The sequence below is a fragment of the Pecten maximus genome, chromosome 18 (genome assembly GCF_902652985.1).
Source record: "Pecten maximus chromosome 18, xPecMax1.1, whole genome shotgun sequence".
NCBI classification, from domain to species: Eukaryota; Metazoa; Mollusca; class Bivalvia; order Pectinida; family Pectinidae; genus Pecten; species Pecten maximus.
In genome coordinates this window covers 15,280,173-15,307,920 of record NC_047032.1, presented here as the reverse complement: position 1 = coordinate 15,307,920, position 27,748 = coordinate 15,280,173, and the positions used below count along the sequence as shown (strand labels likewise).

The 27,748-nt window shown below is 34.6% G+C and overlaps 1 protein-coding gene across 1 annotated transcript in view; it reads left to right on the top strand.

Annotated features, from left to right (window-relative positions):
- LOC117317159 (putative extracellular sulfatase Sulf-1 homolog) overlaps window positions 1-27,748 on the top strand; it is a 105,641-nt gene that overhangs the window by 1,765 nt on the left and 76,128 nt on the right. The window contains 1 exon segment of the mRNA XM_033871959.1: window positions 2,531-2,656. The gene's annotated coding sequence lies outside the window, so the exon portion shown is untranslated.

Sequence of the window (27,748 nt, the reverse complement as noted above, 5' to 3'; positions counted from 1 at the left end):
GAAAGGAAATGTTGTATACCTCGACAGATAACATATCTCGAATAATCTTAATTAATGTGAAACATAAACTTCTTAATTTCTCTTCATTCCTTTCTGCTTTGTGTTAAGTCAATGCCATCAATTTGGACCACAATGCATGCGGTGTGCAGCTGGTAGCTGTGGCTTTTGGGGCTCCCGACGAGTGTAAATTTATACAGTTGTAATTGCTGCACACATGAATTATCGATTGACCATTTACCTTCACTGTCCACAGGTAGCCACAGCTGGATAAACACCTAAACTGTTGTTATGTACAATAAAGAATGCATTTTCGTCAATTTATGCCCATAGTATTACGTGTTTGTAAATGTATCGTAATTAAGAAATGTTTCATGCATGCTGGCTTCGCCTTCGTGGACCTCGCTAGTCGCTACACTAACGTACCTGGATGAGGAAGTCCGAGATGATAATATGATGAAGGCATATACCTTTTGTATTACTCCGTTTATATAATTAACATACATAGATCTCGTGACAGCCACCAACATTAAGGACCAATTAGAAATTGAAGCTAATTTCTCAGATTGGGAATCTGCACTTGTAGAAAGTGTCATATCGGTTGATTTTTTTTAATGCAGTCGAATGCTGCCTTAAATCAAACAACAATCAGTGATTGTTTTCAACCAATGTAACGTACACATAGGGTCATATTGCCAGTGTTGAATTAAATCATGTTATTCAATTCAAAGTTTGTATTTGCATGAATATTAATTCACAATGACATCTTCTTTATATCATTTATTCATTTTTTTTTGCCTTCAACAATGATAAAACAATAAAAGCAGAATCTTTTAAATCTGGAACTCCCTACAAACCAGATTTATTATGTGGTCCCAAAAGTGTCCAGTTTAGACAGTGTCCACTATATTTGTATTCCAAAGTTAGATTTTGCAGTGTCAATACATTATATGGAACCTGTTCTTGTGAAGTATATCATGGCTACAGGAGACAGTTCCCAGCAAAAAATATAGTCTGTTGAAATAAACACAAAACATTCAATTCAATTGCAAAATTTTAATCACTATATTCCACCATGTGGATATTCACTTTTTCAACAGGGTATCATTTCACAAAGATTCATATAACTTATGTACATTCGTAAATATCTACGAAAAAATTACGCAGAACTTATGAAGATCGTAAGTACTTTTCTACAAAGGTGTTCATAACTTTTTTTGTATATTTTGTCAAAATTGCAAGCTCTCCCGGTAAAAATATACCACTCTCTAATTAGGAGGTAAAAAAGGACGACACTTTTGAGATGAAAATTGTACGTACGCCCCTCCTATTCCCGTGTCCAGTATACAGACTATATGAACTTTATTTTGTTCTATCAAAACAACCGTATTGTTGAGAGATAAAATTTTCTGTAAAATTCCAATATCATATTGTTTTTTATGTGGTAAAACAAAAGTTACAATGCAATTTTCACATATTTTGCTCACTGCTCATGATCACAGATATATGTAATGCTCTTAAAATAGACTAACTGCTGGCACCTATGCCGATGGTCTGTGAATATGCATGCATTTAGTGTCAAACCTTTTAGCATTCACCAAGGCTTACTTGAGGGACCAGGGGCCGCAGTGGCCGAGTGGTCAAGGTGTTCTGACACTGAATCAATAGCCCCCACCCCCTCCACCACTTGGTTGAGAATTTGAAACCCACATGGGGGCAGTTACCTGGTACTGACCATAGTCTGGTGGGTTTTCTCTCTGTACTCCATGCAGCTTTCCTTCACCTTCAAAACCTGGCACATCCTTAAATGACACTGGCTATTAATAGGAATGTTAAACAAGATAAACCAAATCCACTTGAGGGACCAGCAGGTGGCCTTTGTAAACAGGTTTATCAGCAATTAAATAAGATACATTGAGATCCAGAGCAATGGTCTTTATAGACAGGTGTTTGCTATATACAGGCTAGATGGCATTTATATTATATTTGTTTATTACTATTATTATATTAGACAATTGCAAGTTTGACCAAAATTAACTCCTAGGTCTACAAATGTACATGCCTATTATTATAATATAGCATCTAACAAAAGATTTTTCTTTAAAAGTCACCATTGTATAGATATTAAAGGGATTGACTGGTTTTAGCTGACTGTTGCAGATTTCACTGTTGGGAATAAATTGGATCTGAATTCGTACATTATCAGTATATCACAAAACACATGCTGGCAATCAAGGAATTTAGATTAGAGAGGCCCAGCCATACTATGAAGTACTGAATATATATAAGGCCTTAGATTTTCACTTGCTAACCCTATAAATACTATTTCAAAGTCTATTTAATGTATTACAGATATAAATATTTCATCTCTGAAGTTTGTTTTTAAATTTTTATACTGGAAAAAAAAGAAAAAATATGCGATGAAAATCTCCTATACTTAAAAAATGTATTGAAATGAAGACTGAAGGGTTCTTAAATCATTATATACAATCACTTCACTTTAGAATATTATTGCCATTTCCCCCCATTTCAGGTACAAACTGTGCGGATGTGTCATTCAGGATGTACTCGCGATAGCTAGAAAGCAGTGAAGACATTCCTGGGTGGGATTACATTTGTATATATATAATAGCCACTAAAACCAAAGGGACTTGTACAGGTAAGTGCTTTTTGTTTGCATATACAGCTTTATATACACATATGCATGTGCAATACCTGTCCGCAGTGAAGTCCCTGTCCACATATGTAATTTTATAATTATGATTCCGGATATCCTTCTGAATTTTTGCAGAATCATCAATTTTAAAACAGCAATTAGCTAAAAGTGGTTCACAAATAATTATAAACCTTTACAAAACTTTATACTAAACTTTTTAAACAAGGGGAGGGACTTATTTGAGGATTATGGTATTGAATTTTTATTTTTTTTACACTAGGGGTGGGAGCTTATTTGGATGGTTCTAAACTTTTTCGCTAGGGGGCAGCCTTATTTGAGGATAGATATATATAGTACTTTATCTGTTACACTAGGGAAGGCAGCTTATTTGATGATTAATATGGTACTAAACTTTTACACTAGGGAAGGCGGCTTATTTGATGATTAATACGTATACAGTACTAAACTTTTATACTAGGGTAGGATTGAGGCTTATTTGTGGATAAATATGGTGTGCTGCAATGCTCATATATCATGAAATGATATTATTACATTTAATATAACATGATAGAAGAATGAAAATGTGCAAAAATCAGATTACATTTATTTAAAATCAGCAGGTTTGTGCTTGGTATTTTATAAATGGGGTTCTAGTTTCTGATTAAATGGGGGCACCACCCCTGTGTATAATTTGAATGGACAATTGACAAGAGATTCTTAGATGACAAACACTCGACAAACCTTTAGGTATCTCCCAATGTGGTTGAGATCTCCCCTGTCTCACTCAAACTCTTGCAAGGGGTGAAAAATTCTTGTCACTCTATGGATAAAACTTAAGGGTATTTGGTAGTTTGACAATCAGTATTATACTCAAGTTTGATCAATTAAATCCAATTTTTTGTTTTTGTTTATATTATTAGTCATTATTGATTGGAAGTATGATTGTTGGGGTTATTGCCCTGTCAATAACCACTGAGTCTTTTTGATGTGGCCCCTGGTCTACCTAACAGCTATGACTACCACACTGAACATGTTATCCACTTCAGAGCTGATGTTGGTCGGTAAAATATCTTGTTTGTCCAAAAGACAGTTGTCACAACCACAAATGCAGATCAAGGACTTGTACATAAATACTCTTTTCACGGCTGTTGGCTGGTAAAATATCTTATCCAGAGACATGTCACAACCACAAATGCACAGCATTTGTACATAAAAAATCTCCTCATGGATTGGCCGGTAAAGTATCTTGTCCGAAGACATATATGCATGCTACAACCACAAATGCACGTGGACTTGTATATAAATGATCTCCAATAATGTCACGTTACCCTATGTCCTGTGACCACATGATTGTATAATCACAACTACTGACCATCAGTTAATGGCTGACGAAGACCATGAGAGATGGTTGAAATATTCCAGTTTAAGCAAGCAGCATTATGCATATACCATACTTCATTGTATTCAGTATGCATTTATGCATTGTTTTTTATTTACATTTTTTTGTTGTGTTTCCTCAAGAGGAATTATGATTCGACAATTTTTACAAATGTTATTGCCCTTTTTATTTAGAATAGTATATTTTTTTTGTCTGGATCTCCTACATACACATGATATAAAATTGTGTTTTCCTGCTTGAAAAAATATTAGAATAATTTATCAAAAGTTATTGCCCTTATACATAGATGTCCATCTGTAAATCCTTAACCTCACCCTTAAACAAATTTCGAGCTTATTAGATCAAGACTTTGCTATGGCATGAAATTATACTCAGTGGAATTGTGATTGGATAACTAATCTTGTATTTCAATGTTTGTTTTCACTTGATACAATTGTGCATTTCTCTTAGGAATGGGACTGATGTATGTATTGTTTAAGCATGCAGTATTCTCATTTAAGCTTATCTCCTATATTTTCAGAACTAATTTCCTACACCATTAAATTAAGTCCCTTTTTTTTGTAATTTTTTCCTACTTTTTCAGTACTTTTTTTAATCTTTTTCAGTACAAATTTCCTACTTTTTTAGTACTATTTTCCTACTTTTCTAGTACTTTTTTCCTACTTTTTCAGTCCTAATTTCCTTCTTTTCAATACCATTTTCCTACTTTTTTGATACTTTTTCAGTACAAATTTCCTACTTTTTTAGTACTATTTTCCTACTTTTCTAGTACTTTTTTCCTACTTTTCCACTACTTTTTCAGTGCTAATTTCCTACCTTATTGGTACTTTTTTCCTACTTTTTCAGTACTAATTTCCTGCTTTTTCTGTACCATTTTCATACTTTTTTTGTACTTTTGTACTTTTTTTGTACTTTATGGACTTACCTGTAAAAGTACTAAAAAAGTATAAAAGCACAAAAAAAGTACACCATCAATTTGGCCCTGTGCACTTTATACTATTATTGTACTTTTAATGTACTTTTTCTGTACTATATTTGTGCTTTTTCTGTACTTAATGAAAACAATAAAATGTACTAAAGGTATACTTTTGTTAGACTTTTTTTGTACTTTAGTACTTTTTTTGACTCAATTTGGAACCGTGTTGGAATATCGGTTCCAAATTGAGTCAAAAAAAGCATACTTTTTCTATGCTTTTTTAGTACTTTTTTCCCATACTTTTTTTGTACTTTATTTCGGTGTGGGAGAGGAAAAAAATAGATATTTTCAAAAATCCAGCATGTTATGGCATGCTGTGAGGAATTGACAGTTGATCAGCAGTATTTATTACTTTGTGATTTATTTGGTGATCATCAGAATGTCAAGTAGATCCCTTTGAATGTTGCAATTTTGGCAGGGAGTTAATCATACATTTCTTTGGTAGCATTGGTAAGTTTTTACATATACATGTATATATTTATAGGGTCTAGTAAGTAATAACGACGGTATAAACCAATATAGGTACTGGATCCTAACGAACATATGTTGGATGCGTATTACTAGAAATAGATTATTGTCAAGTAGTAATAACGACAGTACAGACAAGTAAATTGTCGAATTTTCGAGGCAATCTGCCCTTTTATATATATTCATCTGCAGATATGTATTTATTGCTCACTGACTTGCTGGTTTATATCAAAGACAAAAATCAATATTACACCATTAAAGTTTATCCATATGCCTTACCTAAAGTTGATATTAACCTTTTTTTCTGTAGAATCCAGTTCAGTAGCTATAGGCTGAACTTGACCTGTAGCAACAAATTCAAAATAATTTTCATAATCAAAATGTTTATGTTACGACTGGCATGATAATGTGAACATTAACACTAATGTTTTCAAGCCGTGAAACAGCGCTCGGCCGTGAAACAGCGCTCTTCAGGTGATTATATTTAATGTGTGGGTAACAACATTATGACATAATGTAATCGATGGTATAAGGGGAGATAATAACATTATCATAGTTTAGGTGTAACAACACTACTTAATGCTTGGTAGCTTGAACCAGACTAGGATACTTCCAGAATAATCCATTGCATTACTACACCTATCAAAATGTGCACAGAGTGGAAATATGTGTTATAATACACTATGTGTGCTTTAACCGTGCTGATTTTGTCTATTTTCAGGGCATCCAGTTGACCCTTGATTTTTAACAATTTTAGATTTTCAAATCATTATTTTTCAGAAATCTGAAGGCTCAGACAAAACATCAATCAAATAGACAAATTGTCCCTTCAGTCCAAAGAGTCAGATCTCATTTTTAAGAGTGAAAAATATATATTCTCAACGATTTGCTGGATGCCCTGTTTTAATTAAGCATATAAACAACTATGATACTTTATTTATATATATATATAGCTTTATTTTCATTAATTGATGGTGAATTGTCCTATTTAAAAAAAAAAGATAGAAATTGATTTTTTTCCATAGCTGTAAATGAACACTAAAATATCAAAATTTGATCTAATTGTACTTTCTTAATTAATCTAGAGATTAAGTTCTATATGTGCACCATGAATAAAATATGATTATTGAAATTGTTAAATATTAACCATAACTCCATGTTTATACTATGTGTTCCTCAAACATCCCCTTACATAACATTCCTCATTAAATAGTTACCATAACTAACATGTTCCTAAAACATCCCCTAACTAGCAGGCCTCATCTAATACAGCCATCAAAATTGTTAAATATTTACTGAACAGTACACAGTCATCAAAATTGTTAAATAGTTACCATAACTTAAACTATGTTCCTCAAATTAAACATCCCCTAATTACTGTAGCAGGCCTCATCTAATTCACTGCCATCAAAATTGTTAAATATTTACTGTAGCTGCATATACATGTTGATAAGTGATGCATGAACATCCACTCACCCCTCGATCAGTTTAGCCTCATTTGGAGGGGATACATGCAGTCCATATATTGAATACAGCCATTGAAATTGTTAAATATTTTACTGTAACTGTATTTTGATGTAGTTTACCTCCACTCACCCCTCGATCAGTTAAGCCTAATATTTTGAGGGGATACATGCACCATATACAGACATGTTAACTCTACTGATTCCAGCGATAGTCTACCGCTTTTTAGACTGAACTTTCGTCTATCGATTTACTGTTAAGATATTCCACTTTATTGATATTTCTACCACATTAAGAAAATTCCTTCTGATTTCGCGATTTTGCTTGAGGGAAGCCATATTTGTTGACACTGAACTATAGTTCTCAGCCGAAACCTTTCGATGAAGCTGTTCCGAAATACTCCCCACGTGAAGTACTAAACATGATATAAGAGCATAATTTTATCGGCTGGGGTAAACGTAACAGAAGAAATATATCATAGCGAGTCTTAATCACATTGGAACACAGACGATTGAAAGTCAACTCATTCTTTCAAGTGAATTCCGCTGCTGGTTCCTACAATGTAACAAAAGCAGAGATAATGTTTGTAGAGTATCTGACAGAACATGGTATACCCTTTGATATGGCTGATCACTACACAAAGTTAGTCAAAGTATTGAGCCTAGAATATGCATGAAAACAGTGACGTTTAATCCCAATGCAGAATGTGAAAGGGTATTTTCATGTGTGAAAAAGATTCATACTTGCTTTCAGGTTCGAGATATACAATGTTTATGAGATCCTATGTTCACAGCTTTAATCCATGAAAATAAATACATTTGTAATACAAAATAGTAATAGTAATACTATCCAATGTGCAAAAGAAGCTACAAAAGTTAACTGTTACCAACATTAGTACAATCTGTTAATGTTAATGTGTATTCTCATTGTCTCTTTTATTGTATTATTTATATGTATTTTGAAGAACATTTGTCAACAAAATGCTGCGCCCAATATGCTACCGCTTTGAAGGTGTGAATCTCCTATTTTTGGTCATTAAAGGTCTGCATATATTGAATACAGCCATCAAAATTGTAAATATTTACCATAACTGCATGTTGATGCAGTGTGCCTCCGCCCAGCCCTCAGTTCAGCCTCATCTGGAGGGGATGGCCATGGGTGCACCTTGATCATCTGGCTACTTAATGTTCTTCTCATTATACCCATGGACTTGCTGACTTAATCATCACAAATCCTTTTGCTGCTTTGAGTGTGATATAAAGTTGCATCCTGTTTTTGAGATTTCTCAATTTTAAGCACACTAACAGTTTGGCAGTGCCTGATAATATATTTTCAACAAAGTATTACATGTTTTTGTGTTAAGTCATTTACACTTTGAAGATTTTCTAATGAATGAATGGTTTGTTAGTTATGGTATTATTTTTAGGTCTGTTGAGTTATAAATTGGGCCATTTAAGATTTTTTGAACAATTCATCTTTAAGTGTGCACTAGCTTTCAAATCAAGAAATTATTTTTTCATGGTTGTGCACATGTTCACTTTGGAAATTGGTAAGGAAAAAAATAATGTTTTTGGGCAGGTGACCACTATGATGATCTTAATTAGATTTCGACACATCAAACTTTCTTGCCAATTAGGTTTCCTTGGGGCTCTTGTTGGAGAAGGGTGAACAGAGAGGGGTGATCGTGACCACACATTTAACTCGATGACTCAAAGTTGGAGGTGTTCAGCCTTCAGTACTGGTCTTATTACAGGACAATGATGTGCCTCATCAATCTCTGATCATGACCTCAAATTAGTTTAAACGAATTAGATAATTTATGTACTCGGTAATTAATTGATATACCTCAAATCTGATAGAAAACCCTCCTAATTTTCGCCTCTTTGAAACACATATAGTTGCCTCTCTGAGCTTCAATCAATCAACTATAAAAATTTGTTCCTATTAAATTGAACATGGACCATTATGTATTTGCATGCCAATCAGTAAACAAGCACTTTGTTCTATACTACATGAAGCTAGATCAATTGAGGCTAAACCAAGCAAGAGTTGTGTTTTTCTGTCACCAGATCCAGACTAATTAATTATAAACCAAGCAAGAGTTGTGTTTTCTGTGACACCAGATTAAGGCTTAACCAAACGAGAGTTAACGTTGTGTCCTAGCTGTTACCAGATTGAGGCCAAACCAAACGAGAGTTGTGTTTTCTGTTACTAGATTGAAGCCAAACCAAACAAGAGTTGTGTTTTCAGTGACACCAGATTAAGGCTAATCCAAACGAGAGTTGTGTCTTCTGTTACTAGATTGAGGCCAAACCAAAAGAGAGTTGTGTTTTCTGTTACTAGATTGAAGCCAATCCAAACGAGAGTTGTGTCTTCTGTTACTAGATTGAGGCCAAACCAAACGAGAGTTGTGTTTTCTATTACTAGATTGAGGCCAAACCAAACGAGAGTTGTGTCTTCTGTTACTAGATTAAGGCTAAACCAAACGAGAGTTGTGTCTTCTGTTACTAGATTGAGGCCAAACCAAACGAGAGTTGTGTTTTCTGTGACACCAGATTAGGGCTAATCCAAATGAGAGTTGTGTCTTCTGTTACTAGATTAAGGCCAAACCAAACGAGAGTTGTATTTTCTGTTACTAGATTGAAGCCAAACCAAACGAGAGTTGTGTTTTCTGTGACACCAGATTAAGGCTAATCCAAACGAGAGTTGTGTCTTCTGTTACTAGATTGAGGCCAAACCAAACAAGAGTTGTGTTTTCTGTTACTAGATTGAAGCCAAACCAAACGAGAGTTGTGTTTTCTGTGACACCAGATTAGGGCTAATCCAAATGAGAGTTTTGTCTTCTGTTACTAGATTAAGGCCAAACCAAACGAGAGTTGTATTTTCTGTTACTAGATTGAAGCCAAACCAAACGAGAGTTGTGTTTTCTGTGACACCAGATTAAGGCTAATCCAAACGAGAGTTGTGTCTTCTGTTACTAGATTGAGGCCAAACCAAACAAGAGTTGTGTTTTCTGTTACTAGATTGAAGCCAAACCAAACGAGAGTTGTGTTTTCTGTGACACCAGATTAAGGCTAATCCAAACGAGAGTTGTGTCTTCTGTTACTAGATTGAGGCCAAACCAAACGAGAGTTGTGTTTTCTGTCACCAGATCCAGGTTAAACCATAAACATGAGTGAGATCATCCTCCATTTTTTGCAGGCTTTTAAATTTCCCCCCTTATTTTTTGGTGAATTAAGTTATTTGGCATTATATGCTGTATTTCATTCAATAAATCTACAAGTGAATTACGTTATTCCTTATCATAATTAGGTTACCTGAGACAAAGTCTATTGCTAACCCCTTTTGTCCTGCATCGTCTGCAGTGTGTCATCCGTCGTAAACAATTTACATTTACCAACAGGCCCAGAGACCCAATAATGAGTTTGTAGTATGCTGGGTTGAAGGGCTACCAAGTTTGTTCAAATGGATGACCTTGACCTTCATATTCAAGGTCACAGGTCAAATTTGCTAAAATCTTCAAACGACTACTTTTTATAACCAAAAGGCCCAATATTAGGTCTGTAGCATGCTGGGATGAAGGGCTGCCAAGCTGGTTCAAATGGATGACCTTGACCTTCATGCAAGGTCACAGGGGTCAAAAATACTAAAATATTATATGACTTTTTAATATTACCAAAAGGCCCTGAGACCCAATATTAGGTCTGTAGCTTGCTGGGTTGAAGGGCTACCAAGTTTGTTCAAATAGATGACCTTGACCTTCATTCATGGTCACAGGTGTGAAATATGCTAAAATCTATAAACAACTTCTTGATAACCGAAAAGCCTGGAGATTTAATGTTAAATCTGTAGCATGCTGGGATGAAGGGCTGCCAAGTTTGTTCAAATGGACGACCTTGACCTTCATTCAAGGTCACAGGAGGGGCCAAATATGCTAAAATATATCAAAACTCAGGTGACCGTTAAGGCCCATGGGCCTCTTGTTTGATTTTGTTGTCTCATAATATATATATTTCGGACAAGATAAACCATAAGCAATATATATAGCTGCTGTCTGGCCCAGAAATAAAGAATTTCATTAATTATTCCAATAAAGTCATGATTAATATAACAAAAACATTTACCAGTCCTCATTAATGACAAAAATATCCCCAGTTGTTTTTAATTTGAAGTTGGCAATTCTTTTACTTTATCAAAGTGTAAAACACATTTTAACAATAAGTTCTTTGAATGATGTCCATAATGTTGCTACATGTATCAGGGTCATCTAGACAACAATAGGTAGCACACCACAGTAAGACAGCCTGGCCATGGGCGATTTTTTTGTTAAGCAAATAACTCCTGTATTAGGATATGCATAAAAAATGAAAAAATAAATGTAAACTATAATTGGTATATTCAGTATGAAGTAGTACATACAGGCTTCACATTTATTAAAACAAAAATCAATAAATTGGTTCCGGATTTTAAATATCCGGATTTTCCGAACCTGTGTTTACACAGGAAATTTAGTTTTGACTACAGCGCAAAATGGAAGCCCACAGAAAAGGTAAGATAGCGGAAAAACTTAATTTACAACATATGTCCAAACAAGATTAATTCTGTCTTTGGGATAGAGATATCTAATTTTAAATAGGTTTCAGAAAAAAAATTGTGTAGAGAATTGTGCTATTTTGGGTCAAATATCATAATATTTTGCGATTTTTGAGAATTTTTTAAGCTGTTACCATGGTATTCACAGCTCTAAAAATCGCAGAAAATATCAGTTTACTTATCCTTCAGAGCTCTATTAAAATTGAAAATGTTGTACAGATTTCAAATATATATACTTTATTAGAGGTTATATGTAAGGTTAACTGGCAATGTTTACATATCTAAAACATGTGCCATATTTTTCAGAATTTGGCATTTTTACTGTACACTGCTACCTTATAAGGGCTGAAAAATGTTATTTCTTGGAAATTGTGCTTAATTATGCTTGATTAAGCTTCATTTTAATTCATTATTGCTCAAAAATGCATAAAAACAATCTAAAACTTGTTTATTATCTGGCTTGTCATATTAGAGGAATCAAGGGAGGTAACTCGCATATCTACCCATTTTAAGGGTGGGTTAATTAAGCATAATGTTAATGAGTCAGTGTAAATTGAAAAGATATTCTATGTTTTATAACAAACCCAAAATAACTTATTGGGTATCTAACAAACCATATAGACTGGATTCTGGTTTGTTTTACCTGATTTATTACCCCGTATCCATGGAAACTATTAGAGTAAGTGTTATTTTTTGAAATATTTGGTGAAACCATTATTTTCAGTTTATTTATACAATGGTAAGCATGTAATTTCAATTGATTGATCATGAGTGTACGGTTGATACAATATTGTCAATTATTGTCATTTCCTTCAGTAGAGCAGAAAAAATAGCATTTTCCGCATAAAATGGGATCAGCGGACACTTTCACATGATCATTGGTACATATCTGAATTACCGGGGTGGAAACAGATGACTGTGATGTCATAGGCATGACATTTTGAAATCTTGGATGTCATGTCATGATTTATCAGTTAGAATATTGCATGTGTTGCTAAGCTGAGGTTTGGAAAGGAATTTGGTTATTTATTATGACACCATTGAGTATTTATGACGTCATAGATACCATCTGATGACGTCATAGTTACTGATGACGTCATGGTAACTATGACGTCATATTACAAGGCTAAATTTGATAGTTGTATAGTATTTTTTGCTTGATTATACATGCACAGAGACTCAAAGTACCACATTCAACACAAAACACAACTTTATTCAAGAGATATACAGAATTATGGGAGTTTTCATCTTTAAAATTACCTCCCCTTATTACTGGATTGGGAGAAAAAGTTGTCAAAATACACCTCTCAGGGAAATCAGCAATACTCGGTGATTATCAAAGATACACAGTAACCCGATATGTCATTTTGTTCGTCGGAACATATTCTAGACCTTCATGGGGTTTTTAGTAAAATTACAATTTACAAAAGTGATGTATTATAAGGGCTGAAAAATGTTATTTCTTGGAAATTGTGCTTAATTATGCTTGATTAAGCTTCATTTTAATTCATTATTGCTCAAAAATGCATAAAAACAATCTAAAACTTGTTTATTATCTGGCTTGTCATATTAGAGGAATCAAGGGAGGTAACTCGCATATCTACCCATTTTAAGGGTGGGTTAATTAAGCATAATGTTAATGAGTCAGTGTAAATTGAAAAGATATTCTATGTTTTATAACAAACCCAAAATAACTTATTGGGTATCTAACAAACCATATAGACTGGATTCTGGTTTGTTTTACCTGATTTATTACCCCGTATCCATGGAAACTATTAGAGTAAGTGTTATTTTTTGAAATATTTGGTGAAACCATTATTTTCAGTTTATTTATACAATGGTAAGCATGTAATTTCAATTGATTGATCATGAGTGTACGGTTGATACAATATTGTCAATTATTGTCATTTCCTTCAGTAGAGCAGAAAAAATAGCATTTTCCGCATAAAATGGGATCAGCGGACACTTTCACATGATCATTGGTACATATCTGAATTACCGGGGTGGAAACAGATGACTGTGATGTCATAGGCATGACATTTTGAAATCTTGGATGTCATGTCATGATTTATCAGTTAGAATATTGCATGTGTTGCTAAGCTGAGGTTTGGAAAGGAATTTGGTTATTTATTATGACACCATTGAGTATTTATGACGTCATAGATACCATCTGATGACGTCATAGTTACTGATGACGTCATGGTAACTATGACGTCATATTACAAGGCTAAATTTGATAGTTGTATAGTATTTTTTGCTTGATTACATGCACAGAGACTCAAAGTACCACATTCAACACAAAACACAACTTTATTCAAGAGATATACAGAATTATGGGAGTTTTCATCTTTAAAATTACCTCCCCTTATTACTGGATTGGGAGAAAAAGTTGTCAAAATACACCTCTCAGGGAAATCAGCAATACTCGGTGATTATCAAAGATACACAGTAACCCGATATGTCATTTTGTTCGTCGGAACATATTCTAGACCTTCATGGGGTTTTTAGTAAAATTACAATTTACAAAAGTGATGTATAAGGTAGCACACCACAGTAAGACAGCCTGGCCATGGGCGATTTTTTTGTTAAGCAAATAACTCCTGTATTAGGATATGCATAAAAAATGAAAAAATAAATGTAAACTATAATTGGTATATTCAGTATGAAGTAGTACATACAGGCTTCACATTTATTAAAACAAAAATCAATAAATTGGTTCCGGATTTTAAATATCCGGATTTTCCGAACCTGTGTTTACACAGGAAATTTAGTTTTGACTACAGCGCAAAATGGAAGCCCACAGAAAAGGTAAGATAGCGGAAAAACTTAATTTACAACATATGTCCAAACAAGATTAATTCTGTCTTTGGGATAGAGATATCTAATTTTAAATAGGTTTCAGAAAAAAAATTGTGTAGAGAATTGTGCTATTTTGGGTCAAATATCATAATATTTTGCGATTTTTGAGAATTTTTTAAGCTGTTACCATGGTATTCACAGCTCTAAAAATCGCAGAAAATATCAGTTTACTTATCCTTCAGAGCTCTATTAAAATTGAAAATGTTGTACAGATTTCAAATATATATACTTTATTAGAGGTTATATGTAAGGTTAACTGGCAATGTTTACATATCTAAAACATGTGCCATATTTTTCAGAATTTGGCATTTTTACTGTACACTGCTACCATACAAGCAGAGATGCCTATACAAGCCTTCTTCAGAGAGATTTCCCAACATTACAGAAGAAATCAATGTGTATTATTCTTTTGCTTTTTATGAAAACCTGATATCTCCACCGTATGGATTCAATCCCCAGTTACATTTGTAGCATCTAGTCATGAAATTTGTTGCGTTAGAACTTTTCTCTAGATCTGGAAAGTAGAATTTTATTATTACTATGTGGAGAAAGACTTGAAGGTATTTTGAAAATTTTAGAATGAAAATAAGATAAAACAATCTTATTTGACAACAGAAATATAACACTTTATAGTCTTTTTCAGTCGAATTACTCTGGGAATATAAGTCTGTAACATTTGCCTTTTAAGTGCTGATAAACACACTGGCTATATATAACTTGTTTGTGTTTTGTATCTCTAGCTATTTGAAATAAGTCTGAAATAATTATCAATAGGCCAAAACAGCCATCCTCCATAAAACTCAGTATACTGCTATCTAATGGTCTGACTCACACAATAGTGTTAGGGTAATTTCATTTTTAGCATCAAACTCTCCTTTGGGAATTGGAGAAAAAAAAGCTGATGGCTTATGACTATAAATTCCATTTTGGTCACATGATTATATAATTATTCATATACATATTTTGTCACATTTGAAGAATTCCATACTCTGTCACAAATACTGTATAGTTGTTAAGCTTTAATTGCTGGGCTAAATGTTTCGTGATATTCCCAGTCGAAACAAATTTGCACCAATTAAGTGATAAAAATCCCTTTTCCTGTGAAATGTGAGTTTTAATATGGTGAATTTAGTAAAACTTGTCTGGAGAATGATTCAAATCTATGGCAAAAGAGGCATAAACTGGCAACTGAATTGCTTAATTATACTGCAAATAGCACAGTGAAAAATAAAGGTTTTACACAAGGTCTTGTCCAGATGGATCAATACCTTATCAGAAGGGTTGGTTTTTAGAAGTAGTCCATTCATCTCATTCTGATTAAGTTGCCAGAAAGTGGTTTTAGGGGTGAACCAAGCTAAGACAACAACTCCTTGTCTAGACCAAACCCATAATCTTGTAAGAGTATTCTGATGAAAAGCTATTTTGATATATGAAGATCTATAGAAACAAATTAGCCCAGTCTGGAGTATTAGTGCTGACTGGAAGTAAACCAGTTTCAAGTGGCTTTGGTGTATCCAATGTTTCAGGGTTTTTTTTTCACCACTGAGGAGAAGTAAGACTTCTATTCATTGTATATAACGGAGTGTAGTTTTCTGGTACATTTAGTTTTTAATATAAACCTTCACCCATTCCGCCCAATTACTAAGTGTAATTGCAGTAATTAAACTTCAAAATTTATTTATTTGACAGTTATGTATAAAAAGCAAGTTATATGAATGCTACCGATATCAACATGACCCTGCAGGGCATTGTGACCTCCATTATCTTTTTTACACTATATGGGGAATTGAACCCCAGTCCCTTTAAGTGCATCACCACTGTGCCACTTGACCATTAAATATATGTAATCACCTCCGGAATGTGTCTACTTTTCTTTCTTTCTTTTGTATAGATATTTGAATCATTAACCCTTGAACAGATTTTGATTTAACACCATAACATCACACTATAAAATTGTAAACATAATAAAATTTTGGTGGTCATCGCAGTCAAGTTAACAAATGAAAGGTTTAATGTTGCATTAAATTAATTCCACAGTCCTGAAAAAACCATGGATACTCTACCGTCCTAAAAAAAATATATATGTATATTCCACAGTCCAAAAGAAAACAAATATTCAACAGTTATAAAGAAACAAAATATATTCTCAATAAGAAACCTAAAATAGATATAAGCTGTTCTCAATCCCAAAGAAACCAGAAATACACCAGAAATATTCAAAGTCCCATATATAAACCAGAAATATTTGTAGTCCCAATGAAACCAGACATATTCACAGTCCCAATGAAACCAGACATATACACAGTCCCATATAGAATCCAGAAATAGTCACAGTCCCATAGAAACCAGAAATATTCACAGTCCCATATATTATCAGAATTATTCCTCAGTCCTTTGTGGAAACCAAAAATATTCCAAAGTCTGACAGAAACCAAAAATAATCATACGGAAACGTAGAATATTCTATCATTCTTAGAAAATACAATGACCAAGGAATGGAATGACTTCAGTTAAATAATCCATTGAAAACTAAATTATGGTCTCCATAAACCAAGGAGAGATTCCCCATCCCTAAATGACTGTTGACTCTTATCTGGAAGAGGCTAGGGGATTGTTATTCAGTCTTAATGAAAAATACACAACTGTCCCAAAGAAATGATATCTTGTGATCATGACTTCCAAAGAAACAGGAATGTCAGCTAGAGCCTGCGGTCCTTCATGGTATAGGTCCAACAGAAATCTTAAGCTCCCTAATATAAAAGAAGCTTAATTAGGTACAATCCAATTTAAAGAAATCAAGCTAGGTTGTCTGTAAAACTAATGAAACTGGAATGATCTGCAATATATATATAATCATTCCATAAGATTTTCCATCCCCTGCACCACCCAAAATAATAAATATAAAAAGAGAAATATTCCATAATCCACAAGCACACCCCCAAGCAAAAACTAGAAATAAAAATATCCCACAGTCCGAGGGAACAAAGAAACCTGGAAATATTCCACCTATAAATGGTCCCCATTTTGGTGTTGAGAGAATTTCCTGGGAATGATCTCCGGTCAGATAATCTGAACACTTTCTCTAGGTACCACACGTAATATATTTCACCAGATATATCTTGGAGGGACAATTGAATGAGATGTTTTTTATTATATTAAGTGGCATAGGGAATGAACAGGTTAAATCAATATCGTGGTGTGTCTATGCACAACAAGTTGGCAGGTCTTTTTTTTACAGTCGCGTCGTTTACCAATATTGTTACATACATGTATCACATGTAACAGTTACATAGCAATTGCGTGTGCATTGTGTAAAATAAACCTTGTTTAACCTGACATCTGACAGCAGAGCCAGAATAGCATATGTGCCAAAGGCTGATATATGTTTCAGTATAGTGTTTTAAGTTTTGTGTTATCAGATCGAGAGAAAAAATTTTAAACGTTAAGTTTCATAATTTAGTCTAGATCTGTAAAGATAATAAAATGTCACATAGTGATTTTTAAAAGTTTAAAGCAAACAAATTTAATTTGATAGTCTGTCTGTCTGGAGTGTCACATTGTCTGTCCGTATGTCTGTATGACATTCTTTGTCTGTAACATCACATTGTCTGTCCATGTCTCTGTCTGACTGTTGGTCTACCATGACATTTTCTGTCCATCTGTCTGTCTGGCTCTTTGTCTGTAGGATGACATTGTCTGCCCATGTGTCTGTTTGACTCTTTGTCAGTAGGGTGACATTGTCTGTCCATGTGTCTGTCTGATGCTTTGTCAGTAAGGTGACATTGTCTGTCCATGTGTCTGTTTGACTCTTTGTCAGTAAGGTGACATTGTCTGTCCATATGTCTGTCTGGTTCTTTGTCTGTAGGGTGTCATTGTCTGTCTGATGCTTGTCAGTAAGGTGACATTGTCTGTCCATATGTCTGTCTGGTTCTTTGTCTGTAGGGTGACATTGTCCATTTGTCTGTCTGACTCTTTGTCAGTAAGGTGACATTGTCTGTCCATATGTCTGTCTGACTCTTTGTCAGTAAGGTGACATTGTCTGTCAATGTGTCTGTCTGACTCTTTGTCAATAGGGTGACATTGTCTGTCGATGTTTCTGTCTGACTCTTGGTCATAAAGGTGACATTGTCTGTCCATGTGTCTGTCTGACTCTTTGTCAATAAGGTGACATTGTCTGTCCATGTTTCTGTCTGACTCTTTGTCAGTAAGGTGACATTGTCTGTCCATGTGTGTCTGTCTGACTCTTTGTCAGTAAGGTGACATTGTCTGTCCATGTTTCTGTCTGACTCTTGGTCATAAAGGTGACATTGTCTGTCCATGTGTCTGTCTGACTCTTTGTCAATAAGGTGACATTGTCTGTCCATGTGTCTGTCTGATTCTTTGTCAATAAGGTGACATTGTCTGTCCTCTTGTGTCTGTCTGGTTCTTTGTCTGTTTAGTGTCACAATTTGTCTGTCCTCTTGTGTCTGTCTGACTCTTTGTCAGTAATTAGGTGACATTTTCTGTCCATATATATGTCCGTCTGACTCTTTGTGTAGTGTCACAATATCTGTCCATGTGTCTGTCTATATTTCGTTTTCCCTCACAATATCTGTCTGGGTGTCTGTCTATATTTCGTTTTCCCTCACAATATCTGTCTGTGTGTCTTTCTTTATTTCATTTTCCCTCACAATATCTGTCTGTGTGTCTGTCTATATTTCGTTTTCCCTCACAATATCTGTCTGTGTGTCTGTCTGAAGATTTTGCATAAACGGTGACTCAGAACCCCAAGGGGCCTGAGGGGTGGGGCCTGATAGGGGAAATAGAAGTAATTCCTTTAAATCCTAACTAGTCATCAAGTTATCAATGGATTTGAACCAAAATTGGTCAGAAACATCCTTTGGGTAAGGGGAATAGATTTTGCATAAACGGTGACTCTGACCTCAAAGGGGCCAGAGGGGCGGGGCCCGATAGGGGAAATTGATATTAGTCTTTAAATTTCTACTAGTCATGAAATACTGATTAGATTTTTAGGTCACCTGAGACTTGTGTGTGTTATTTCTGTGGTATTAAATGTCAGATGATGTTACAGGTTTTTCTGGATAACAATATGAGCAATGACTGTTATTAGGAGTAGTGATATAAACCTCAGTAACCATGCATTTAAGGGGTATATGGGGACAAGGGGTTTTCTTAAGAGATTTGCTTGTTTCTCTAATACATTGTACGTTAAATGGTGCCAGAATGTGAAAATGATTGTATTCAAAATATCTAAATAACAGTCAAAGTACCTATGAATTACTTAAATCTTTATTTCCTCTTTCAATTCTGATTGTTTTTAAATTTACAGTTAATTAACTGTGATTAAATTTACAGTTAATTAACTGTGATTGAATTTACAGTTAATTAACTGTGATTTTTTGGACTTGGATATTTGAGTCCTTGACTCCTGTGGGACTCTCTCAAATTTTGAGTACCCACTACATCTCTTAAGTATTGGAACTCATCAAAATTATGGAAATGGATTTCAGAACTTGCCTGAAAAAATCTGCATCAATTACTTAAATGATAAAATGAAAGCTTTAAAATGAAGCTGATTAACCTATATGTGCAGTATGTATACCATATATCCTCACAAGTGGTACTGCACGGATGTCGGTCATGGTTAATGACCTGCCAGCTCAATGCACGGTACAATGTTGTATGCCAAGCAAACATATGTAAGATGCAGATTTGGATATTCAAACATGTGGACAACACAGATTTCAAGTTTGATCCATCATGTGCATGACATGCTTCCTAGTCAGGATTTATGATTCTTATAACAAAAGTCACTGCATAGAATATTACAAGCTAATCATTTTATCTGTGCAACACCAAAAAGATGATCAAATAAAACAATATTAAGCTGGATGCTTGTCCATCACCTGTCTACCTTCCTCACTTAAGTTTCAGCTGTTTGGTTCCAATTGCTGAAGATTCTCTTAACAGATACAAAAAATTAATGTATTTCAAATTATGACAAGTCTCTAAAATATAACTAAATTGCCTTTCTTGATAGCAAGTTATAATTACTTTAATAGTACTGCTAGTGATGGGAATCGGTTAGAATTTCAACATCGATGATCGGATGAAATCAGTTGGTTTCAACCAATGGATTTTCGATTATTTATCGGTTAGCCTACTGTTATACTTTTTCGTTTCTCCGGGATTGAATAAGCCAATATAATATTATCTCTGATGCATGCAGAGTTTGTGGCCAATTTGATTTGATATCAGCTTTACTCCGATTAGTTTTGTATCTTATCATCTTTACTGATATACCTATATGAATATTTTTTTGCAGTTAATTATAGTTATATTGTATGATTGGTAAGAAGTTGTAGTTACGAGTAAAGTTACATAGAACTTCCGTTGTCTGAGTCTTTAGTGAAATTGAGAGTATAGATCTTGTTGACATCTCACAATCGATCATTGAGAATTGGTTGCCTTTCCGATAAGATATTGATTATAATCGATAATCGGGACAACACTTAATGATTACTGCACATATTTATATCAAAATTAATTGAAAAATTAAGTGTCATTATCATACATCAGAACATCATGATTGCTATTCAGATCATGATGTTTTGATATTAACTGTGTAACTGCTGTTATGGTGTGATTATAATGTAATGTAAAATTATCTGAAAGATAGATATATATATTGACTTTGTCACTTATTCTAGAGTGTGATCCTGTATATAGATATATATCATAGCCAAAAATATATATGTATAAATGTGTGACTGCTCCCAGACTGTGAATTGGTGGTTAATTCCATGACTTGGAGGTGACAGTTTTAAAACTGTCAGATTTGGCTACCAAAATGCTCCTTGAGAAATATTGCATGCTGGAGAGCTCCTTGTGTGTGATGAGCCAGGAGGGCCACTAATGATGCTTGCTACTGGATGGAAGCTCTTTGATTGTGAAAGCTAAGGTTGCATGCTTGTGCACTATGATTATACATCATGCTATGGCCACCAATATTAATGCTCAGTGAAAGTTATTGCATGCTTAGACATTCCAGGAAGTGGATATCTCGAATATGCCTCCCCAATAATTGGTGAAAAATATTATTTGCTCAACAGCTCCTTGAGTGTGACAATTCTTTTCTTAGTGAGAAATATTGCATGTCGACAGTTCATGGAGGGTGACAAGCCAAAAAGGACACCCATTTGTATACCTTAGGGAGCTCTTTGATTGTGGAAGCTGATGAATTGTCCACCAACGCTTAGAAATATATTGCATGCTGTATGACTCCTAGCTAGCTGGCATCTCCTACAGTGTGGGGTCTGATATGACAACAAATGATTGGTAATTAAGGATTATTGCATGGTTGGGAGCTCCATGAAATATATGACATCTCATGCAAAGAGTATTTTCAATTACATTCTATGAGAAAATATTGCATGGCTAGCACCTAGCTCCTACAGTGCGAGAGCTGAGTTGACCCCAATGCTTTGTGATAAGAAATATTGAACACTGGGCATGACATGGCCAAAAATGTTTAGTAAGAAATATTGCATGTCGAGCATCTCCTACATTGTGATCTCAAATCTGCCTCCTTGAGAAACATAGTGCATATCTTGGTCGTGGGAGTCTATATGAGTAGAGTTAATAATGAATTGGCCCTAACTGTTGCTCGGTGAAAATATATTTTACCATGCAGCTCCAGGAGTGTGTGTGCTCCACAGATCCACCACATGGAGGGGTGTGAATGCTCTCCCAAGATATGTAGGGCAGATTATCTCACAGCTCCAACATTGTTTTATTTTCATCAAAATCCAACATGATGTTTCTCTCTTGAAAGTGTGTGTAAGCGCTGGCTACTATTGCTGTTGGACTTCTTGTATAAGAGGGAGCACATCTTGCCTATTTGTGCGTATAGCACACACGGATCTCTTATAGATGTACATGAGTCTGAGAACTATTGTGTCAAAGTGTATGAATCATTGCATATAAAGACTGAGTGTTGATTGGGTGTTTTCATGGAATTCTGGAGGGTTATAGCTGTGCCATAGAAATACTGTCTGTATCCCTGGAGTTAAATATTTAACCTGGTAAGGACTGACCACGTTAATCAAAATCATCTTTATATATATATAATCACGTTTATTTGAAAATGTTTTATTTTAATGAAGGATTATAATTTTTGACTAAAATTTCTATTAGAATATTTAAATCATCAATTAACACTATAAGGCTTGATTATGTGAGTAAATTTTATTCTATTTAAGAATTTTGATTCATGCAGCTACTTAATTTATTTTCAATATTTACAATTTTCTTATCAATGATTGTTATTACAAAGTATAATGCAATATTATGTTTTTAAAATGAATATTTGATAAATTCTTTTAGATATTTTGGGGGGAAAAAAACACATTTTTTAATCAAATTTTACTCAAGCACTGTTTAGGCCTCAGTATCTCATGAACATTAAATTATCAATGAAATTGAGCTTTATAGTTTTTGGCTGATACGTTTAAAACTAGGGGGAGATAAGCTAGTCATTCTTTACAGAAAACTAATTAGGGGCTGATCATGATTGGTTGTCAGTCTAGCTGATTTTAATGGTGTTTGTATATATAGCGTATGTATGGAGACTCTATTTCATTAAAGACAGGGGCCGCGGTGGCCGAGTGGTTAAGGTGTCCCGACACTTAATCACTAGCCCTCCACCTCTGGGTTGCGAGTTCGAAACCTACGTTAGGCAGTTGCCAGGTACTGACCGTAGGCTGGTGGTTTTTCTCCGGGTACTCCGGCTTTCCTCCACCTTTAAAACCTGGCATGTCCTTAAATGACCCTGGCTGTTAATAGGACGTTAAACAAAAACAAACAAATCATTAAAGACATTGACTTTGAAAAGAAATTCCTTTCAAATATTGATATGTGGTCATGATTTCTGGTAAATGATATAGATGCCTTATCATTTATTGTTCAATAAGCAGAAATTATTTTATGAATACAAAAGTATCAGAAAATGACACCTTCAGTCTCTGTTCTAGCTATAGACAGGTAACAAAATATTGAGTCACTTGCAATATAGTGTTAAAGCCTAAAAAATCTCTGCGTAAAGTGGAAATCTGAAGAAAATAAATTGAATATTAAGTGTTACTCCATTAAAGAATGACAATTTTTTTTTTTATCTTAAGCAGAAATGTTCATGTATGGTTGTTTACAGGGTTAATCATTAATATAACTTATATAGTAACATCATTATGTGAACAAATCATTACGGACACATACATTGTTTACAATTTCTATTTCCAACTCTTGGTCAATAATTGTATTACAGATTAGTTATGTCCCTTTGATACCTTCAATTGTACACTTAGGGCTGCGATATCTCAGTCAGTTAGAGTGCCGGCCACATCAGGTGGAAATCCGAGTAGTATACTGGCTCAATCGCCCTACCCCTCTCGGTTTGTGTTTCAAGGGAGCTGAGGAACAGGCCATGGTTGTGTCCTTGGGTAATACATTTAAACCTTATTGCTCTGGACAGCATGAAATGGGCCTCTCATATATATTGTTAAATGAGGATGTCACCAACTACTACAAAAGAGACCCAACCTCAAAATTACACTGGCTGTTTACAGGGTGATCAACATTAACCCACAAGCAAACATTGTATACTTATGTCATAATACTTTTGATACTAATTTACCTAAGTTTTTGACTAGTGTTCACAAAACCTTAGTGATTGTATATCCTGGTGAGTGGATATAGAGAGAGTGCTGTGTTTTGACATACCATAAAACATTTAATATAGATTAAATACACAGCAGGTACATTTTAGGAGTGACAGTGATGACTAGGTTGCTTAATTGGTTGGAGCACTCAGATGATCCTGATCTCATGAGGGCCATAACTTTCCTGTTACTTTCAGGATATTTCACCCATAACTAACAGATTATATGTCCCCACGTTTATCTTTTTCACAGCCAAAACAATTCTTATTTGGGAAATTTCACCTTTTACTAATAGAGTTATGTCCCTTTGTTGATTTTTTTCCCTTTGACCATATAGCTGGTTGATTTTTTCTCTATGACCATTGCTTGTTGATTTTTTCTCTATGACCATTGCTTGTTGATTTTTTCTCTATGACCATTGCTTGTTATCCCCCGCGAAACGCGTTTGTGGGGGATATTAAATTGGGCTCTGTGCGTCCGTCCGTGTCCGTCCGAGATTCTTTTCCGGGCTATAACTCCATAACCGTTCAACGCAGCTCCTTGAAACTTTCTGTATATATCCGACTAGTGTCCTAGTTGTGCCTTTTGCTATTGCGGACCTTCCATTTTCTGTATCTTTTCTGTCACCATGGAAACTTTGTCAAAAATACCAAATTACTGTTTCCTTTTGTTTCCGGGCTATAACTCCATAACCGTTGAACGCAGCTCCTTGAAACTTTCTGTATATATCAGACTAGTGTCCTAGTTGTGCCTTTTGCTATTGCGGACCTTCCATTTTCTGTATCTTTTCTGTCACCATGGAAATTTTGTCAAAAATACCAAATTACTGTTTCCTTTTGTTTCCGGGCTATAACTCCATAACCGTTGAACGCAGCTCCTTGAAACTTTCTGTATATACAGCATGTAGGGGTTACTACATTTTGCTGTAAAATTTCATTGGTGTTAATATCTTGGCACAGTATAGAGTGTTGCATTCAAAATTTTGGACAGGAACATGCTATATTTTTTGTAGAGTTATGGTCGTTTATTGAACTGTTTTATATATTGCCAGAAATCTAAATGATAAGTAATTTATACTTAGCTATAGCTTGATGAATTGACGTGGTCATTTAGCATCAACTTGTTTGTGTGGTTCCTGTCATGATGTCATCGGAAAGTTTCAATTTAATTTTTAACCCATACAAACAAACAAGGAATGATGTACAGTTCAGTTCCTTTTATTTCATGATTGCAGCAATAAATTATATCTTACAGCTGTACAGCTGATGAAGCAAAATATGATATTTTACATTTAAAAAATAATATATTACATGTGAAATATGTGAAACATAAAATATGACATATGAAACGAAGTATGACATGTGAAACATATTTGGGAAACATAAGACATGACAGGTAAAACATAGTGTGATGTCTGAAACATAAAATATTTATATATAATTATGTACAATGTATTCATTATCCTAATTAGACTTTTTACATTATTCAATATAAGTGTTATTAGAGTTACAAGTGACACCAACAATTCTAGAACTAATTGAATATAAAGAAAAACACCAGCTCATATGATAAATGTGCAGTCATAACAGAACTTTTCCAGTATGATACATTTCTGTGTGGCAGCCTTAGTCAGGGTGCTTAGCAGCACTTCAAACAGATGTAACAGTGGGTGTAGATTTAAGTGGAATATGTTGGGCTTGACTACTGCCTAGGGTGTAGGCTTATTTATATCAGCTAGTGTATAGATTGTCGAGTACTGTCACATCATCAACATGTAGATTTGGAATACAAAGTTCAATCAAAGAAAGGTAATTGCTTTGCTGTTCTGGCCCGGATGATTTTGATGAGATCATGTACTAGTTTGGTTTGGTTTGTTTTTTGTTTAACGTCCTATTAACAGCCAGGGTCATTTAAGGACCTGCCAGGTTTTGGAGGTGGAGGAAAGCCAGAGTACCCGGAGAAAAACCACCGGTCTATGGTCAGTACCTGGCAACTGCCCCATGTAGGTTTCGAACTCGCAACCCAGAGGTGGAAGGCTAGTGTTAAAGTGTTGGGACACCTTAACCACTCGGCCACCGCGGACCCTCATGTACTAGTTCAGACAACAAGCTTTCTTAACATTGACATGTCCACAAAGTCCGACCTTATTTCTGACAGCTTCTCAATGAAAGACTGTGTTCCCGGAAATCTTCTGACAGTACTAGTGCTGAAGTGTTCTTGAAAACTTTTGATGTTCTTAATTCTGGCAGTCGTACGCGTTCTGTAAATCCTTCTGAAAGTGTCCACTGAATTAAGCCTTCAGATGTTGAGCTGTGGAATTTTATGACAAGGTTTCTTCAGATGGTGAGCTGGGGAACTTTCTGATGTTATTCATTTGTAATCTTATGATTGTGATCAGAGGAACTTTTGACAATGTTCATTGAAATCTTCATATGGTTAGCTGGGAAACTTTCTGATAATGTTCATTGAAATCTTCATATGGTTAGCTGGGAAACTTTCTGATAATGTTCATTGAAATCTTCATATGGTTAGCTGGGAAACTTTCTGATAATGTTCATTGAAATCTTCATATGGTTAGCTGTGAAACTTTCTGATAATGTTCATTGAAATCTTCATATGGTTAGCTGGGGAACTTTCTGATAATGTTCATTGAAATCTTCATATGGTTAGCTGGGGAACTTTCTGATAATGTTCATTGAAACCTTCAGATGGTTAGCTGGGAAACTTTCTGATAATGTTCATTGAAATCTTCATATGGTTAGCTGGGGAACTTTCTGATAATGTTCATTGAAATCTTCATATGGTTAGCTGGGGAACTTTCTGATAATGTTCATTGAAATCTTCATATGGTTAGCTGGGGAACTTTCTGATAATGTTCATTGAAACCTTCAGATGGTTAGCTGGGGAACTTTCTGATAGTGTTCATTGAAACCTTCAGATGGTGAGCTGGGGAGTTTTCTGATGTTATTCATTTGAAATCTTATGATTATGAGCTTGGGAACTTGATGAAAGTGTTCATTGAAAAGTAATTAACTGACTCTGCTGAATGGATGTGATTGTAAAATCTTTTGATTTCCTGACAGTACAAAACTCTAATCAGTTCTGAATTAAATCCTATAATGTATATATACATCTCAAATGTCCCCTGATGTTGTGAAAATAAATTCCATGGAAAGTCTAATATTATGTCTTTAAAAAATGTTCAGAGAAATTAAGCATTTGTTTATATGATATGTTATGCATACATACTTTTGCATTATTTGTCTACCGGGTAAATTAGTTGTTTTGAAAACGAAATCCATGGAATGTTTATTTGGTGTCTTCTTTCAAATTATTTACAGAACTACCACTTTCATGAAATGTTTGTTTACACAAAGCTTTGGTGAAATCATATCTTGTTTGTTTAGAAAGCAAATTCCAAAGAATCTCTATTTTCTGTGTCTTTTCATAATCAAAGAATGTTATCAGAATCTGCTCAATGTATGGACTACTGTGGATGGGAAGAAATTAGTCCTTTATAGGGAGTATGTATACAAAATTAAACAGGTGCTCTCCTCGTTATGTAGAAATTATTAATTGGTGAATCATCTCAGTTGGTAAGTGATCATGTAAAATTTCAT